Genomic DNA, 18,100 nt, shown 5'->3' with positions numbered 1-18,100 from the left:
TCTTGTTCCTGTGCTCTGAAGCTGCACCACCTCGCTGCACGTCAGCTCGAGACGGAACGAAGAGCCAATTTTGAGCGTTGTAATCTTTCTTGTTTGTTTTTCAGATACTCTGTCGGAAGAATGCCTAAGAAGGCGGGAAAGCGAATGACTACCGACCAGATGCTGCGTGTTCTCATGAAGGAGGTGACCGACTTAAAGAAACGAATGGCGGAGAAAGACGAGGAAGGGGGGCCGAAACGTCCTCTGGCAGGAGCAGCTCCAGGAGGAAAAGGCAAGAGGCCCAGGAGGGGAACAGCGGGGGGAGACGTCCCAGTTCCCTGTACCCCACTCGAAGCACCCACTCCTTTACCGGAGGAAGGGAATCCGATTCCCGTAGTGGTCACCCCCGTGTCCGGGGAGGATATGCCACCCGAGCTGGCGGCACAATTAGCAGCGTGGTTGGGTAAAGGTAGCAAGGGCGCCACGGCTGACGACGCGCAGGTGTTGATGAAGCAGCTGCGGGAAACAAGGGAAGCGACGAAGGCACCATCGCCATCAGTTCCAGTCGCTGATACAGCTACCGGTTCAGGTAAGCGGCCATTGCCGATTGCGAGGGATGAGTCGGCACCTTCTCGGAGGGAAAAGTTGGGTCAGCATGTCCCTCTGGCGATTAAAGAGAGGATATGGGCAGGGGAATATATAAACATCTTCTCGTTGCTTACCGACCATTATGAAATGGAACATGTTAAGAGCCAGAAAGAGCTCATGCATCCAAGTGTTTGGCGCGCAAAGATGGCCGCCTTTAAGGTAAATGAAAACATTGGTAATTGGGGCAAGGCATGGGGGGTTTTTACATCCATTCTGGGGGAACGTAGGCCCGAATTGCTGCCCGAATTGCCGATTTATCAGTCACGGATCATGGGGTATTCAGTATCTCACGAGGGCAATCATTGGTTTTGTTACGACAATATTTTCAGAAAAGCGAAAGAGCATGATAATAATTTAACTTGGGATTGTTATGATTCTGTGTCCTGGTCAAAAATGGAGGACTCTGGTATGTTGAAGGTGCCATTGGTAGGGAGTAACGTGGGTGAATCCTCCCGCCAATATGCGGGGACGCCCTTTCGATCAGTTACGAGTAACGACAATCACTCGAGGCCAGCCGGCAACGCAATTAAAAGGGGGGTTTGTTGGAACTTTAACAGGGGGAAATGTACTAGGCCCCAGGGGTCATGCAAATTTAGGCACGAATGTGGGGGGTGTGGGCAATCATCTCATCCTGAGTCCATGTGCAGAGCCAAAACAGGTGATAACGGGGGGAGAGGAGGCGCCAAACAGGTCTGACATAGTCCGAGGGGCGCCTTTACCTACCCCGATTGATACCATGGCAATGATTCCCTGGCTCAGCGAATACCCGGATCACGCTTCCGCTGGGGTGTTGCGCAACGGATTTTCATATGGTTTCCGCATCCCAGTGGGAGAGTTTCGGGGTATGCCACAATGTAAAAACCAGATATCGGTCTTACAGCATACGACCGTGGTACAGGAAAAGATCGGGAAAGAGGTGGCTCGAGGTCGAGTCGCCGGTCCATTCAATGCGCCACCAGTTGCTAACTTCGTTTGTTCCCCGTTAGGGGTGGTCCCCAAGAAGGACCCGGGGGAGTTTCGGTTGATACATAATCTGTCAGCCCCACGTGGTCTTTCTGTAAACGATGCGATAGACCCAGAAGTGTGTTCGGTGCGGTACGAATCCTTCGATGAGGCCGTAGCCATTTTGAATCGCCTGGGGCCCGGTGCGCTGATGGCAAAATCTGATATCGAGTCAGCGTTCCGGTTGCTCCCGGTACATCCAGACGATCAGCGTCTCCTTGGTTTCATGTTTCAGGGTCATTATTACATGGATAAGTGTATGCCAATGGGGTGCTCTATATCTTGTGCCTATTTCGAAAAGTTCAGTTGCTTCCTGCAATGGGTTTTCACGAAGAAAACGGGGTTTCAACATGTGATGCATTATCTCGATGACTTTTTGTTTCTGGGGGCAGCCGGGGATCCCGAATGTGGACAGGCTTTGACTGCATTTTGTGTTTTGATGAATCAGTTTGGCGTGCCATTGGCACCAGGTAAGACTGTGGGTCCCTCGACTTGCCTCGAGTTTCTGGGGATCGAGCTTGATTCCGAGGAAGGTTGTTTTCGTCTACCAGGGGACAAAGTGTTACGATTCAGGGCATCCCTGCAAATGTGTATAAGTGAGTCTAAGGTTAGGCTGCATCAATTACAACAATTGGTGGGACAGTTGAATTTTGCCCTAAGAGTTATACCGATGGCCCGCCCCTTTTCTCGCTCGATCGCTCAAGCCATGGTCGGCCTGAAGGAGGGTCATCATCGCACAATGCTCTCGGCAGCGGTTCGCCAGGACATGCGCATCTGGTTGGCATTCCTGGCGGATTTCAATGGCCGAATTGTCTGGAACAAACCGGCCGTGTCCTCCGAGGAGCTCGGGCTGTGGACGGATTCGGCAGGGAGCATTGGTTTTGGTGCCATATTCGGCACTCAGTGGTCGGCACAAAAATGGCCGTCATGGTGGCATGAGAGTGGGCTGACAAGTAACATTGCTTTCCTAGAACTTTTTCCCATTCTGGTGGCCCTGAGAACTTGGCCTGAGGGGTTCAGAGATCATTCTGTGGTATTCTGGTCTGATAACATGACCGTTGTTGAGTGTATCAATAGCCAGGCAGCTCGATGCAAGTGGGTTCTGAGATTGCTCAAGGAAATTGTGTTATTATGTATGCAATTGAATGTACTATTTAAGGCAAGACATGTCCCGGGGGTGATGAACCAGGTGGCTGATGCGCTGTCTCGTTTTCGTATACAGGCCTTCTGGGGTTTTCTGCCAACAGCGGACCCGGTGGCAGCACCCTTTCCCGAAGCTCTCTGGTCTCTCGGTGCCCCGAACTACAGAACCTCGTGGGAGAGAGTTTAGCACCCAGGACGAGGAAGGCATATGAAGGGGCGTTCCGTTCCTATTGGGCCTTTTTGGGGGCAGCTAGAGGGGAGCTTTGGGGCCAGGAGGAGTTGGTAGTGAAATTCCTGCTATCTTTACGTCAGGCAGGCAAATCAGTGGCTACGGCCCAGAGGCATCGGGCCGCCATTTCCTTTGTGGCAAGGGCTCATGGGATCCAGGACCCGACAGCGTCTTTCGTTGTGCAAAAAGCGCTACGTGGGTGGCAACGCCTTGAGGGTCGCAGAGTAGATGAAAGGCGCCCGATAGGTCTGGATAGATTGGCCTTGTTGTTATCTGTACTTCCTGCAACATGCTCATCCCAGTATGAAGCAGTGTTATTCCGAGCCGCTTTTGTGCTAGCATTCCATGGGGCTATGCGGGTAAGCGAATTAGTGGCAAGGAACAAGCAGGATACCATGGGGGGACTGTGCCGAGAGCACGTCCTAGTCAGGGGGGGACAATGACTGTCTCAATTGTCAAGTCCAAGACCGATCAGGGTTCGATGGGGGACTGCATAATGATACGAAGGATCCCCGGGTCCTCCATGTGCCCGGTGAGTTGTGTAGAGGATTATTTAGCACAAAGGGTGGCATCATGGGGAGGGACTTTGTTGAGACACGCTGACGCCACCCCACTGACGAGGTTTCAGTTTCAGCGGGTGCTTGCGATGTCGATTACGGCTGCGGGCTTGAACCCGGGCGAGTTTGGGACCCATTCCTTTCGGATAGGGGCTGCTACAGAGGCTACGGCCAGGGGTCTGAATGTTGAACAAATTAAACGTGTGGGGCGTTGGTCCTCCAATTGTTATAAGAGGTATGTGCGGTTGCACATGTTGTGAAGCTGTAACGATGAACTCACGCTTCTTGTTTTTGTTTGGTTTCAGTTGCGCAAGCCTACGAGGCGGGGCGGACTATGCAGTCGACCCGACACCGGGCCAGCGGTCATACTTCACCGGCTGTGAAAAAGGAGGTGTGGGTCGTGGGCCACTCATACGTGAGGCGAGCCGCGGACGTATTCAAAGCAGGTGACATGAATCATGTGGCTGGGGAATACGGGTACAGTGTGTCCTTCTACGGAAAGGGCGGACTCTGTATTGACCAGTTTCAATCATTTTTTGAGGGTTTGCTAGGGCGGACGAGGTCACCGCCGTCTATAGTCATAGTACATCTTGGGGGCAATGATTTGGTCACCACTGGTAGACGACTTCTTCTTGAGGCGATGCTTTCCACTGTAAGTTGGTTGGCGAGGAGAGTTCCAGGGTGCACGATTGCATGGTCACATATGATCCCACGTAAAGTATGGCGGGGGGCTATTTCTGTTTCTGCTCTAAACCATTCAGTAAGAAAAATTAATAACAAAGTGAGTAGATTGTTCCGTTCCAATACACTGCATTCTATTTCGCATGGTTGTATTACTGGTGACAGTATGTATTTGGGGGATGGTGTTCATTTGTCCCGGGTGGGGAACGAGTTACTCATAGGAGACTGTATAGCGTGGCTAAAGACTTTAAGACATGACCTTTAGGTAGGAGTGTTGTGGGGGGTCCGGATAGCCGGTCAACTATCCGGCCTGTGGCGGTAAGGTCATGATCGGTGAGCACTAATTGGAAGATCCCTATGAGTGGGCGTCACCCATTACGGATGGGAGCGCTCGAAGGAGGTGGCCATTGGCCCCTCAACGGGGAAGGCGGTCCCTTCTAAGGATGGGACGCCGAAAAGGAAAGGAAAGGCGGTCAAGGCCCCTTCCTGGGTAGGGGGGGCTACAGCCCCCTCCCGGAGAATTTCCCGGGGCCAGGACATCTGCGACGGCAGATGTGGTAAGTTGTGTGGGGTTTGGGGGGGGGTCTACGCTACCTTCTAGATTCCTCACACGAGTCCTCGGATGACCTTTAAGTGGCGTCGAGTTTATTGGGGCCCCCGTCAAGTCAAGGGAAATTGGTAGTTGCACTCGAGGTATGCCTCTGTGCGGTCGCCCCTCACAAGTGAGGGGGATATTTCTGGTTAGGGATCTTGACACAGGTTACGACCTTGCCGTTGGCCCTTAAACGTTAGGATGTACAATTTCAAAATTTCAAGTTAAATGTTTGTAGGATGTTAGTTCGGCTAGGAGAACCTTTGTATTAGAGAATATGTTAAGGTTAGCCAAACATCGCAATGTGGTAATGAAATTGTACATAATATGAAACTGTTATTTTGATGTTTTAATTTTGTTTCATATTTTAATAAATACGGCCGGGAGGGTCACTCCCTCCCGTCTTCCAAAAGTTCAGAACTGTTTCCGGTTTCCCATCCTTGGGGATTGTGTTGAGAGGGGGTGGCGGGTATCTCAGCCATATGGAAAGGGGCGACCATTCGGTCCCCCCGAACGTATGGCGGAGTACCACGATCCCCCCGGGAAGCCATCTTGGGCGGGGGGCGAGTCTCGGCTGGTATGCCCGAAGCGGCGTAGCCGGGGCGCGCCTTTTTCCCGCCCTGGAGTGGGCTGGCCTAGACACGACGCGGCCGGGCCACGCCCTCGGGGCAGGCCGGGGCGGGTTTACGCCCGCCCCGAAGACGGATAAAAGGAGCAACGAGCCAAGGAAGCATCCTTTTGTTCCTGTGCTCTGAAGCTGCACCACCTCGCTGCACGTGAGCTCGAGACGGAACGAAGAGCCAATTTTGACCCACCCACCAGCCCCTGAAGACAGCAAGTAGTTTTGAATAAAGTTTGATGTAGTAACTCTTTTGTTTACAGGTCGGATTACTATTGTGATAACCTTGAATATGCAATAAAGAAATGGTCATTTTGTGGTATGTTTTGCAAATAAAGTAATCTTGCTCTAGTGTTGATCAGTAGCATGTTTTTAATAAAATTGTTGCTGTTAACTGTCTTTTAAGTAATTTAGTCATTTAGTTTAGAACTCATTTAGTTTAGAACTGTCGTATTTATTTTGGTCGGGCGGTAAGGTCATGATCGGTGAGCACTAATTGGAAGATCCCTATGAGTGGGCGTCACCCATTACGGATGGGAGCGCTCGAAGGAGGTGGCCATTGGCCCCTCAACGGGGAAGGCGGTCCCTTCTAAGGATGGGACGCCAAAAAGGAAAGGAAAGGCGGTCAAGGCCCCTTCCTGGGTAGGGGGGGCTACAGCCCCCTCCCGGAGAATTTCCCGGGGCCAGGACATCTGCGACGGCAGATGTGGTAAGTTGTGTGGGGTTTGGGGGGGGGTCTACGCTACCTTCTAGATTCCTCACACGAGTCCTCGGACGACCTTTAAGTGGCGTCAAGTTTATTGGGGCCCCCGTCAAGTCAAGGGAAATTGGTAGTTGCACTCGATGTATGCCTCTGTGCGGTCGCCCCTCACAAGTGAGGGGGATATTTCTGGTTAGGGATCTTGACACCGGTTACGACCTTGCCGTTGGCCCTTAAACGTTAGGATGTACAATTTCAAAATTTCAAGTTAAATGTTTGTAGGATGTTAGTTCGGCTAGGAGAACCTTTGTATTAGAGAATATGTTAAGGTTAGCCAAACATCGCAATGTGGTAATGAAATTGTACATAATATGAAACTGTTATTTTGATGTTTTAATTTTGTTTCATATTTTAATAAATACGGCCGGGAGGGTCACTCCCTCCCGTCTTCCAAAAGTTCAGAACTGTTTCCGGTTTCCCATCCTTGGGGATTGTGTTGAGAGGGGGTGGCGGGTATCTCAGCCATAAGCATCCTGAACAAACAATTCCATGTGTTTGCAGAATTTCTGCGTGTTCGTGGAGATTTTTTATTGTTTCACGGAGATTTGCGTAACGCAATTCCGCAAATTCCGCCCACCCTACTGTATTGCCAAATGGGTAGATCACCTGCATGCTTCTTGGACTATCTGTCAATCTTGGGTGCTTGGCTGATGCAGTCTGATAAGGTAAGCATTAGTGCTATGATGCTTTTGCCTTTTGTGCATGAGAGAAGGCCTGCGGATTGTAAAACAAAAGGTATATTGTAGAATTATGGAGAAGGACAGATGTTAAACTTCAAAAGGAGCTCACCAAGAAGCCTCAGAGGCAGCACAAGATAGAAGAATATTCCTTTTTACAATCAATCATTTTTGGACTGATGTGTGAACAATGAATACGGTGAGAACAATACAACAACCAATATTCACAGTAAAACGCCTACATGTATTGGGCGATCAAACTCGCAACTGTCATGATCATCAATTCATCATCATAATAATAATAATATGTAGCCTAACAGCACATGCATAATGTGATGATCTATACCATTCGTCTCTCTCCAGTTACCTACAACAACAGGCCCTCCCACCCAACCACCACATAGTTTGAAATTTGAGCCAGCCAGCACACACCCAGCAACATTGTATTTTCCAAATCAAATAAAATCAACACACTTCTCTCACTTCAACACAACTCAAGATTAGTGGAGTTAGTTAGATAAGCAAAATAAGTTGGTTTAAGGGAAATTGATAACCTCTTTTTTCTGGTGGCACTTGTTGAAGTACTCATCACCCCCTAAGTCCTTCCATTTTCCTCCTGACTCTAAGCAATGTGTCTAACTCTGTACCAACTGAGTCCAGACTCAAATGCGAAAGATAGACTTGTAGTGCAATGCTGTTGATGGTCAACAAGACAAATACATTGAATCATTTTTGGTGTAGACTAGATTTGTGTTTGTTAGCTAAAGGGACTGGTTGGGTCAAGTCAAAAGAACTTTATTCGAATGTTCATAGTAACATCCATAAAAGCACATTTCAGTAAATTTACAGTTAACACATAAAATTCATATATTACTAGGAATCACATAAAGTAAAAGATCACAGACAGAATATACAGTAAGAAAATAGCTTTTTAAAACGGGGTTTGAGGGTACCAAGGGGCACAGGTAACTTTTCTGTCCATGAAGAGCGACAGAATAGCCGTAAATCCCATACTTTGTTGGCTAAACTGTTGGACAAATACTGAAATACCCCTTACTCAACAAATCCTGAAAGAAGCATTTACATGGGAAAATGGATCCAAAGTCTCCTGGCTCAAATATATCAGCAAATGTCTATCTGAACTAGGGCGTCCTGACCGTTTTGCAACCCCAGAGCTTATTACTAAATCTGACATTATTTTTGTGAAGAAGACCTTCATTGCTTCTAGGTATTTAGCCCAGGAGGAGGCCGAATTAAAGAAAGACAGTGTCTGGAAACATGTGTTACTAAAAACCTGCCTGCAAATGGAACCGTACCTGTCATGGCCCCTGTCAGGTTATGATTGCTTTTTGCTTTCGAGGTTTCGCCTAGATCTATTCCATCTTTTATTGGCCGTACCGAGGGGGGCCCATCGAGGCCAAGTGCTGCCCCCTTGCGGCTGCGACGAAAAGTCTCCGCAAGACCTGGCACACTTTTTATTCATCTGCCCTTTTTATCTCGTACCACGGAAGTTATATTTAAAACCAATCCTCAAACAATTGAATTTTGCACAAATTCGACCAGCACTTTACTACCTCCAACTACTAAGTTGTGACTGCACTTTATTTGTATGTAGCTTTTTAAAACTTGCAATCAAATTTAGGAAAAGTATGGAGGGATAATTGCGTTGTTGCCGAGAGAAATATTTTTAACCAATATAACTATTTATATTTATAAATTTTTACTGTATATTCTGTCTGTGATCTTTTACTTTATGTGATTCCTAGTAATATATGAATTTTATGTGTTAACTGTAAATTTACTGAAATGTGCTTTTATGGATGTTACTATGAACATTTGAATAAAGTTCTTTTGACTTGACTTGACTTGACTGGTTGGGTCTGTGAGGAGTGTGAAGCAGAAAACAAGGCAGTGTGGACCCAGAAAACAAATCTCCCCAAGTGGCAGAGGGAAGGAAAAAATAACCTTCAGGAAATAATGATTACTCATGGTTTAAAAGAATGCCTGAAGTTAGTGAGGTTTCTTCTGCAGGTAGACAGTAAGTTGCTGACTCAGTCTTTTTTTAGAAAGTCTTGTACAATGATGTTGATACAATGCGCCAAACACAGGACCCTGAAATAGCTACAATCTGCCATGGCCTTAACTATGTTACTGCCATTGTCGGTGGCAACAAATCCAATGCTAAGCCCTCTTTGTCACAGCCATTCAAAGAACTTGTTGTTAAAGTCTTGCAAGATGTTTGCTGCAGTATGGGATTTCTCCATGGCAAACACTACTGTCACATGCTTCAGGGCTCCATTAAAAATCTCAGCAGTGTCAACACATGCAGATATAATTTCTCTAACCTCCACAAAAGATATCCAGTGTGCAGTGATGCACATGTAATCAGTGGCTTGGCATCTGGTTCACATGTCTGTTGTCAGTGGAATAGTGTGAACAGTACTCTGATGCACAGCTTGTCCAAGCAAATCCAGCACATTGTGATGTAGCACAGGAACAACAACTCTGGCAAAATAGGATGGCTGGGAACCTTCCATTTTGGGCACATGGCTGCCACTACTTCTAGAAGTCCCACCTTTTCTACAAAAGATAAAGGGAGGAGGTCCAGCGCTAACATTTTAGCCAGCTTCGTCTTGTAAACGTGTGCCCTTTGGTGGTTGCATTCTTACTGCCCCTTCTGTCTAAACATGCCAGGAATAGTAGCCAGGATCTTTTTCTTTTCTGGTGCCGCTAATGCTAGTGACCTCTTGAGAGCAGACAGTGGTAGTCTAAATGGGCGTCTCGGTAGGGCTGTCACTGTACACTCTTGACTTGGTGTCTCTCTGAGTCTTGTGCCATTGCAAGTTGATGATGTGGGAGATACTACTGCACTGCTGGGAACAAGGCAGATTTGCCTAATAAAAATGTCTTCTTCTTCACCTTCTACCATGATAGGATTAGACACCCGTCTTAGCATTTCACCCTCTTTACCAGCACCACCTGCAGTTTTTTGCCCTCCAATGTGCTCCTCTTACTGAATTGTTTGGTGTTTTCTCAAATGTATTGTTTGGCCTACCATACCATAGTCTCTACCAAGCTTACCCTGACTAACACTTGCTTTGCAAATGGAGCATATGGCAATGTTCGGCTCCTTCTTGCTAACCATAATGAAGTCCCAAATTGGGGAGGTCCACTTTCTGATGTTGGTGCCACTGGCACTTACAATGTCAGATAAACTGGGGATATGCAGGTGTTGTGACATTTGCCTCTCTGCAGTACCTATTTCTACTGTGGTGGTTGTAGGTCGCTGCTAGGGCTTTAGAATAATTTGGCAGCTGACAGTGGCAGTGGTGGTATCTTATGCTTGTTGTCATCCTCCTCTTCTACATCCATAAGTCTAAGGCTTTCGCAAATCTTCCTTTTCCCTAGCCTCTCGTGACATGTCTCACTCTCAGACTGAGGCGGGATACTTATGGATACTTGATCATCAGAAGGGGGGCTTGGAGAAGAAGATGGTGAACTATCCCTTTTTTTCTTGCTGTCGATCTGGAATACAATGGTTCTCTTTTACTTCCTCAGCATGACGCTCAATCTCATGAACAGCTACTACTTCAGGGGAACTACTATTGCTGCCTGCAGATGTTTTTGTCCACTTATCTAAGTTTCCTGCACTGGTTAGGTACTACTTCCGAAGGAGATAAGTCCAATACAATGTCACTGCTTGTCACTGCTTGTCAGCATTGCCTTGATTAGACTAGCTGCCTCAGTGACAGACATGGGCTTGGGCCTAGGTTGGGGTAGGTCTGCTGATGTGGCGTGCTGAATCCAGCTTGCTTCATGGAGGCCGGTGTGGTAGGCAGATGTTTTTTCCCACTAATCTCAAGGGGTGTAGGGGGAGGAGAGGTAAGGCTGCCCCCCACTCAATCAAAAATAATCAAACTGTTGCCCTACCTCACTTAAAACACCATCCACTTTCTTGACCACAACAAGGGTAAATGACCACAGTGTCTGTTTCTATACCCTAGGTGTGTGTGTTCACACTACTCCTTAGGCCAGGATGTCTCAGTAAATCAACATGAACCAAATAAAAAAACCACAGGCCAATACTTACTAGAAAAAGTATGGGGAGTAGCTCCGGAGGGACTCGGCATCAGTGACTCTTACCAGGACGAGTCACTGCGAGACACGTGATCACGTGACACGGTGTCAATTTGATGGTTGCCGGTACATAATGGCTGGGCATCCATAAGGTCCTTGTTCAATCAAATTTTGACGTGAAGGTCAAGAATAGTGAACCCCCTTTTACGCCCTGATGAAGTTGCTGAATTTATAGCAATGAAACATGTTGGCTTGATAAAGAAGAGGATATGGTATAAAATTAAACCATTTTTAATGGAAGGTCTTGCAGCATCAGAATAAAGAAAAAAGATGGCCAGCAAGACTTTTCCAGGTTTCATTTACCTGTTTGTTTTGGTTGTCTTGGGGTCTTAATATGTATACATGTTGTCACAGTATTGTCTGAATCCACTCACTGTGTTCTGTGTGTTTTCTTGTCACTATTCTCACTGTGTATATTTGTGTGCACGTTTCTTACTTCACGTAGAGAGAGTAACTGATGATGAGAAGTGGGTATACCGGATATTGCTAAACTGGCAACCCCGTCGGGTGTTACGACCGTGAGGTACTCTCTCTACTCCCCATACGTTTTCTAGTAAGTGTTGGCCTGTGTTTTTTTTCTTTGGTCCATGTTGATTTACTGAGACATCCTGGCCTAAGGAGTAGTGTGAACACACACACCTAGGGTATAGAAACGGACACTGTGGTCATTTACCCTTGTTGTGGTCAAGAAAGTGGATGGTGTGTTAACTGAGGTAGGGCAACAGTTTGATTATACATGTTTTTCCCCCAAAAAAAGTCTGGGTTGACATACCAGTGGTGGTAAGCTCCTTCTTATCACTGCCCACTTTTTTGATAGCATCGTTCTTTGAGGACAAGCTGTCAGTTGGCAGGGGCACTTAGCTCCAGAAGCTGAAGTGATGTTTGTGATGTTTGGTCAGCCATGCATCACATCATGCACAGGCCTTCCGTCTGGAGTACCATGGGTGATGTTTTGTGCACCTAAAAGCAAACAAGCAAGAAGAACATCAGTGAAATGTGGCATTGTTGTGGTACTAATAAACAATATCATTTAGTGTGGTCACTCACTGGTGACTTAAGTTATTATAAATAATTAACGATACAGTGTATCTATTCATAAAACCACACCAACATTAGCTTTCATGGTGTACACTCAGGAAGAGTAAGAAAGAGCAACAAAAGCAAAATCCAGATGTAACTATGCTGCATGTGCATCATGTGTGATGTGGCACTCAGGGAGGTTCATCTGACTAATGACAATGGAATAATCCTCAGACAATAAATGCTGTTTTGCACCTATAGCAGACATGGGGTTGATTGATGCCAGATGTTATAAAATGGAAAAAATATAATAAAAAAGTAAGATTGTTTTATTAAATAAAAAATAGAATTAAAATAAATATAAGAATATACATTAAAGCAATTAATTAAAAAAAATTAAAAATCCCAAAAAATTACAAAAACAAAGAAATTATAATTAAGTGAAATTATCCTCAAACATTTAATTCATTAAACTGCTATCTCATTTCTCAACCATCCATGCAGGTTTATCGCAAAGGGCCACAATGGCTGGACGCATGAAATAGCTGCCAGCCAATGCCATATGGTCATCAACAAAACTGAGCATGAAGGTATTGGGAACAAAGAGAAGACATGCAGGCCTCTGGCAACAGCACACTGTCTGCCTATTCAAAATGGTCACCGACCACATGGTGAAACAGCAAGAAAGGAGGCAGGGCCACGACATAATGTTAGAACACGTGCAGGCCTACGCATAAGCACAATGGCTGGCAACACAAAATGGCTTCCAGATACATGGTTACAACAACAAGCAGGAGGCCTGGAAAACAAAGAACACATGCATGCCTATGGACACTGAAAATACAAAATTTCCCCTGGCCACATGACACATGGAACAAAGGAAAAGGGTGGCCTATAGAAAAGACACACACACACAGTGGGCAAAGGAGGCATGGTAACATAGAGAACACACTATTAATTAAGCAATGCCAAAAACGAAAATTAACAGGGCTAAAAAGTGTTTACAACAACCCATCCTCCAACGGCATTACCTCACCTATACCCCGTTTGCAAGAAGAAAACATAAACTAACACATTTTTAATTTTAATCCAATGTCATCCATTGTCTTAATGATGTTTGAATTTAAAAGACACCATAGAAACTGTTGTTTCATGCACCCATCACTAGTACCGGGCTACTTGGCTTTAAGACGCATCGGAAGAATAGGCCACGTAGTGAATTATAACATTATTGCAATTGTTTTAGAAAACCTGGAAAAAAATTACTAGACTGTGCTACATTTTCCTTTACAAAATAAAATAAAAAATACATGCAAAAAATAACAAGCTCCTTACTGAAATTGCAGGCCACTGCCACCACAATAAATTAACAAAATTGAAGGAAAAAATAAATAAATCCCGGTGCGTGCCTCTATCAAGCAAACAAACACTTACAGAACAGTTTGTTAACTTACTTGTGAAATCCAAATCCAATGTCCATAAATCCAATTGTTTACATTCAGCAGAGACAAAGATAAATCCTTCCAGATCTTCATCCAAGTGAAAAGTGGCCAGGAGATGGACAGAGCCTGCTGGACAGGAGCAGGATGTTGGAGACTCTGGGGCACTTCCTTCATGTTGGATAAAAAGAAAGAAAAATAAGGACTCCTTAGACAAAAAAAAACCTAACTTCCAAGGGTCCTTTTGAGGAGGTTTTCTACTCCAAATTGCCATTTTGGGAAGGTTTCGATGCTTCTCAAGAAGAGAATCTTCCCCAGATTGTAGCTGTGGTAGATCACACGTGATTGCGTACATCACAAAACATCCACTGGAAGCCGCTGGCATGGGTGAAAGACATGTTACCAACCGCAAAATCTTGTGGGACCTTTCGGGTGGCTAACAAAACTTGTGGGGCTCCCGAACAGCTAGGAAATCTCATGAGCAATCATGAGTGCCCAGCAAGTTGCTCCCATGTGCGCGCAAAAGAACATTTTGAGTCCCCCAACCCAAAAAAACTCATCTCAGTAGTGAAGTGCTGGGTTTATCGTAAACTCCTTGTTCTCAATCAATCAATCAAGAAATTTGTATAGCTCGCTACTCACCCGGAGAGTCTCAAGGCGCTTAGTGGGGGGGGGTCCACTACTGCTTGAACAGCCAGGTCGTGAGTTGCTTCCTGAAGGAGAGGTGGTCTTGGGTAAGACGGAGGTGGATGGGGAGGGAATTCCAGGTCTTGGATGCCAGGTAGGAGAAGGATCTTCCTCCCATGGTGGCTCTTCGGATGCGTGGAACGGCGGCGAGGACATGGCTGGTCGTTCGTAGTTGGTGGGTGGGAGTGTAGAAGGTCAGGCGGTTGTTGAGGTACCTGGGGCCTAGGTTGTGGAGGGCTTTGTGTGCGTGGGTGAGGAGGCGGAACGTGAATCTTTTGCTGACGGGGAGCCAGTGCAGGTCTCTCAGGTGTCCGGAGATGTGGCTGTGGCGGGGGATGTCCAGGATGAGTCGTGCAGAGGCGTTCTGGATGCATTGGAGTCTCTTCTGCACTTTGGCTGTGGTTCCGGTGTAGAGGGTGTTTCCGTAATCCAGTGGTGACAAGTGCCTGGGTGGCCTTCTTCCTGGTTTTGGTGGGGATCCATCGGAAGATCTTTCTGAGCATGCGTAGGATGTTGAAACATGAAGACGAGACGGCGTTGACTTGTCTGGTCATCGACAGGGAGGAGCCCAGGATGAAGCCCAGGTTGCGTGCGTGGTCCGTTGGTTTGGGTGAGCTGCCTAGGTCCGGGGGCCACCAGGAGTCGTCCCAGGCAGATGGTGATGATCCAAGGATGAGGACTTCCGGCTTGTCTGAGTTCAGTTTCAAGCTACTGTTCTTCATCCATTCGGCTACTTCTTTCATCCCTTCGTGTAGGTTGGTTCTGACGGTGGCGGGGTCGTTGGTGAGTGAGAGGATCAGCTGGGTGTCGTCGGCATAGGACATGATGTTGAGGCTGTGTTGGCATGCGACGACAGCGAAGGGGCTCATGTACATGTTGAAGAGGGTGGGGCTGAGTGATGATCCTTGTGGTACGCCGCAGATGACTTCGGTGGCCTCAGATCTGAACGGGGGGAGGTGGACTCTCTGGGTTCTTCCGGCGAGGAACGAGATGATCCATTCCAGTACCTTCTCTTGGATTCCGGCGTTGCTGAGGCGTTGTACTAGGGTGCGGTGGCAGACAGTATCGAACGCTGCGGAGAGGCCAAAGAGGATGAGGGCCGCTGTTTCCCCGTTGTCAAGCAGGGTTCAGATGTCGTCAGTGGCTGCGATGAGGGCGGTCTATGTGCTGTGATTGGCTCGGAAGCTGGACTGTGAGTGGTCGAGGGATCCGTTCTTCTCGAGGAAGGCGGCCAGCTTTCTGTTGACGGTCTTCTCGATGACTTTGGCAGGAATCGGGAGGAGTGAGATGGGGCGATAGTTCTTGAGGTTGGTGGGGTCTGCTGATGGTTTCTTCAGGAGGGCGCTGAGTTCGGCATGTTTCCAGCTCTCCGGGAAGATGGCGGTGTTGAAGGAGCAGTTGATGATGTCCCGGAGTTGGGGTGCGATGACGGAGTCGGCCTTGTTGAAGACGTGGTGAGGTCATAGGTCGGTTGGCGATCTGGAGTGGATGGTGTTCATCGTGCGGATGGTGTCTTCCGTGTTGACTGGGGTCCAGTCGCAGAGGGTGGTGGTGGGGGGCGTCGGTTCTGTGGTGGGGTGCATGGTGTGTTCGCAGAAGCTGTTGTATATGTCTGCGATCTTGCTGTGGAAGAACAAGGCGAGTGAGTTGCAGAGGTCTTGTGAGGGAGTGATGGTGTTGTTTCCGGTGCTGGGGTTGGAGAGCTCTTTGACGATGCTGAAGAGCTCCTTGCTATTTTGTGCGTTGTTGTCTAGTCTTTCCTTGAATGCTGACTTCTTGGTGGTGTGGATCAGCTGGTGGTGTTTGCGGGTGGCGTGCTTGAGGGCGGTCAAGTTGTCTGTGGTCGGGTTTTTTCGCCAGGCTTTCTCAAGGGTGCGGCAGTTCTTCTTGGAGTTCTTGAGGTCGTCTTTGAACCATGGGGCTCTCTTGCTTACGGGCCTCTTGGGATGGGTTTTCAGGGGTGCAAGGTCGTCTGCGCAGTTGGTGATCCACTGTGCGAGGTTGTGGGCTGCTTGGTTGGGGTCCGTTGATCTGGCGGGAGGGTTCTGGTTCAGTGATGAGGTGAGCTGGTCTGTGGTGATCTTGTTCCAGTTCCTGCGGGGAACCTGTTGCGGGAGGTGGTGAGTTGTGGTCTTTCTGAAGCTGAAGTGGACGCAGCTGTGGTCTGTCCAGTGGAGTCCGGTGGAGTGGCTGAAGGAGATGTTCTTGCTGGAGGAGAAGATTGGGTCAAGCGTGTGTCCGGCGTAGTGGGTGGGGATGTTCACCAGTTGCTTGAGTCCAAGGTTGGTGAGGTTGTCCAGTAGGGTGGTGGTGTTGTTGTCGTTGTTGTTCTCCAGGTGGAAGTTGAGGTCCCCTAGGAGGATGTAGTCAGAGGAGGGGAGGGCGTGTGGGCTGATGAAGTCTGCGATGTCTTCGCTGAATTGTGTGCGGGGTCCTGGGGGTCTGTAGATGAGGGTGCCTCTGAGTGTGGTCTTGGGGTCGGTGTGTATCTGGAAGTGAAGATGTTCGGCGGCTGTGAGGGTGTCCTCGGAGTTGGTCGTGATGCAAATGGTGTTCTTGTGGACGATGGTGATGCCTTCTCCAGTCTGGTTGACGCGGTCCCTCCGGGTGATTTTGTAACCGTCTGGGATGGCTATGGCGATGTCGGGTTCTGAGGAGGCGTTCATCCAGGTCTCCGTGAGGAAGGCGACGTCCGGAGATGTGGTGTCGAGAAGGTTCCATAGTTTCACGGAATGTCTGTGGACGGAGCAGGTGTTGAGCAGGATGCATTTCAGGTGGTTGCTGTTGGTGCTTGGCTTGGCGGGTGCGGGTGGGTTGCAGGTCCGGATGCAGGCGAACCTGCAGGTTTGACAGGTGAAGGGTCCGTGGGTGCGTCCTGGGGTGGCTCGGTGGCAGCCGGGGAGGCGTCCGGTGTTGAGTGCGCTTAGGGTGGCGGCGGCGTACGTCCGGCGGGTGGGATGGCACCTACAGGGGCCAGGGGGTGTGGCGCTGGGCGCGGTCCAGGCGCGGACGGGTGCAGACGGGCTTGCCTTTGGCGCACCATTCGTGCACCCGCTGCGCTTGAACACTGCGCGTAGGTGCGGACTCTGCCATATGTGGAGAGTGGGGGGCGAAGCGAGCGAGGAGCAGCTGGGAGGCGGGAGCGGGGTGGCGAGTGGGGAGGGGAGCGATGCGAGGTGAGGCTGAAGGAACGGCGGTGGGGCCAGGGGGGAGCAGCGGCAGGGAGAGGGGAGCGGGGTGGATCAGCGGGAGAACGGTGAGAGCAGAAAAACAAACAGGGGCACAACAGTGACAAACAGGGGGAGAACAACAGCGATAGCAGGCAAACAGTCAGGGGCACAATAGCGGGAGAAAAAACGGCGATGGAGCGGACAAACCAATCAGGGGCACAACAGTGACAATCAGGGCACAACAGCGGGAGAAAATACAGAGTACTGGCACAATACAATAACAATACAAGAAACAGTTACTGGCAGTGACGGCAGACTCAACAAGCGGAGCAGAGTTTTATGCTCAGGCCTAGGTAATTTAGTGACTTTTGTGGTTCACTGTGCCAGGAATTGTGGTTGTTGTTTGACCAGAGCTCACATCCCAGTCATCCAACAACCAGATTCCTCTCAGTATTTATCACATGTTCAGGTTTTATTAGTATTAGTTCCAGTAGTAGTAGTGAAAACAAGTTTATTTAGCCAATTCTCTATAATAGAATAAAGATAACAATATGTGCAATATTAAAAACATATTAACACCAAAATTGCAAGGATAATCTTTAATAATCTTAAACAATCTTCCAACCATGCAAGTTACATCTGGAAATTCCATGTTTAAAAGCAGGGAGATTGCCTTACTACGATGTTGAATTTCATCTTTGAAAAAAGTTGGTTTGAGAACCAAGCTTCTAGTTCTACAAAAATAAAGCCAATCTACTGA

The sequence above is a fragment of the Lissotriton vulgaris genome, chromosome 4_1 (assembly GCF_964263255.1).
Source record: "Lissotriton vulgaris chromosome 4_1, aLisVul1.2, whole genome shotgun sequence".
In the NCBI taxonomy this organism is placed as follows: Eukaryota; Metazoa; Chordata; class Amphibia; order Caudata; family Salamandridae; genus Lissotriton; species Lissotriton vulgaris.
Note: the sequence above shows the minus strand (reverse complement) of the source record.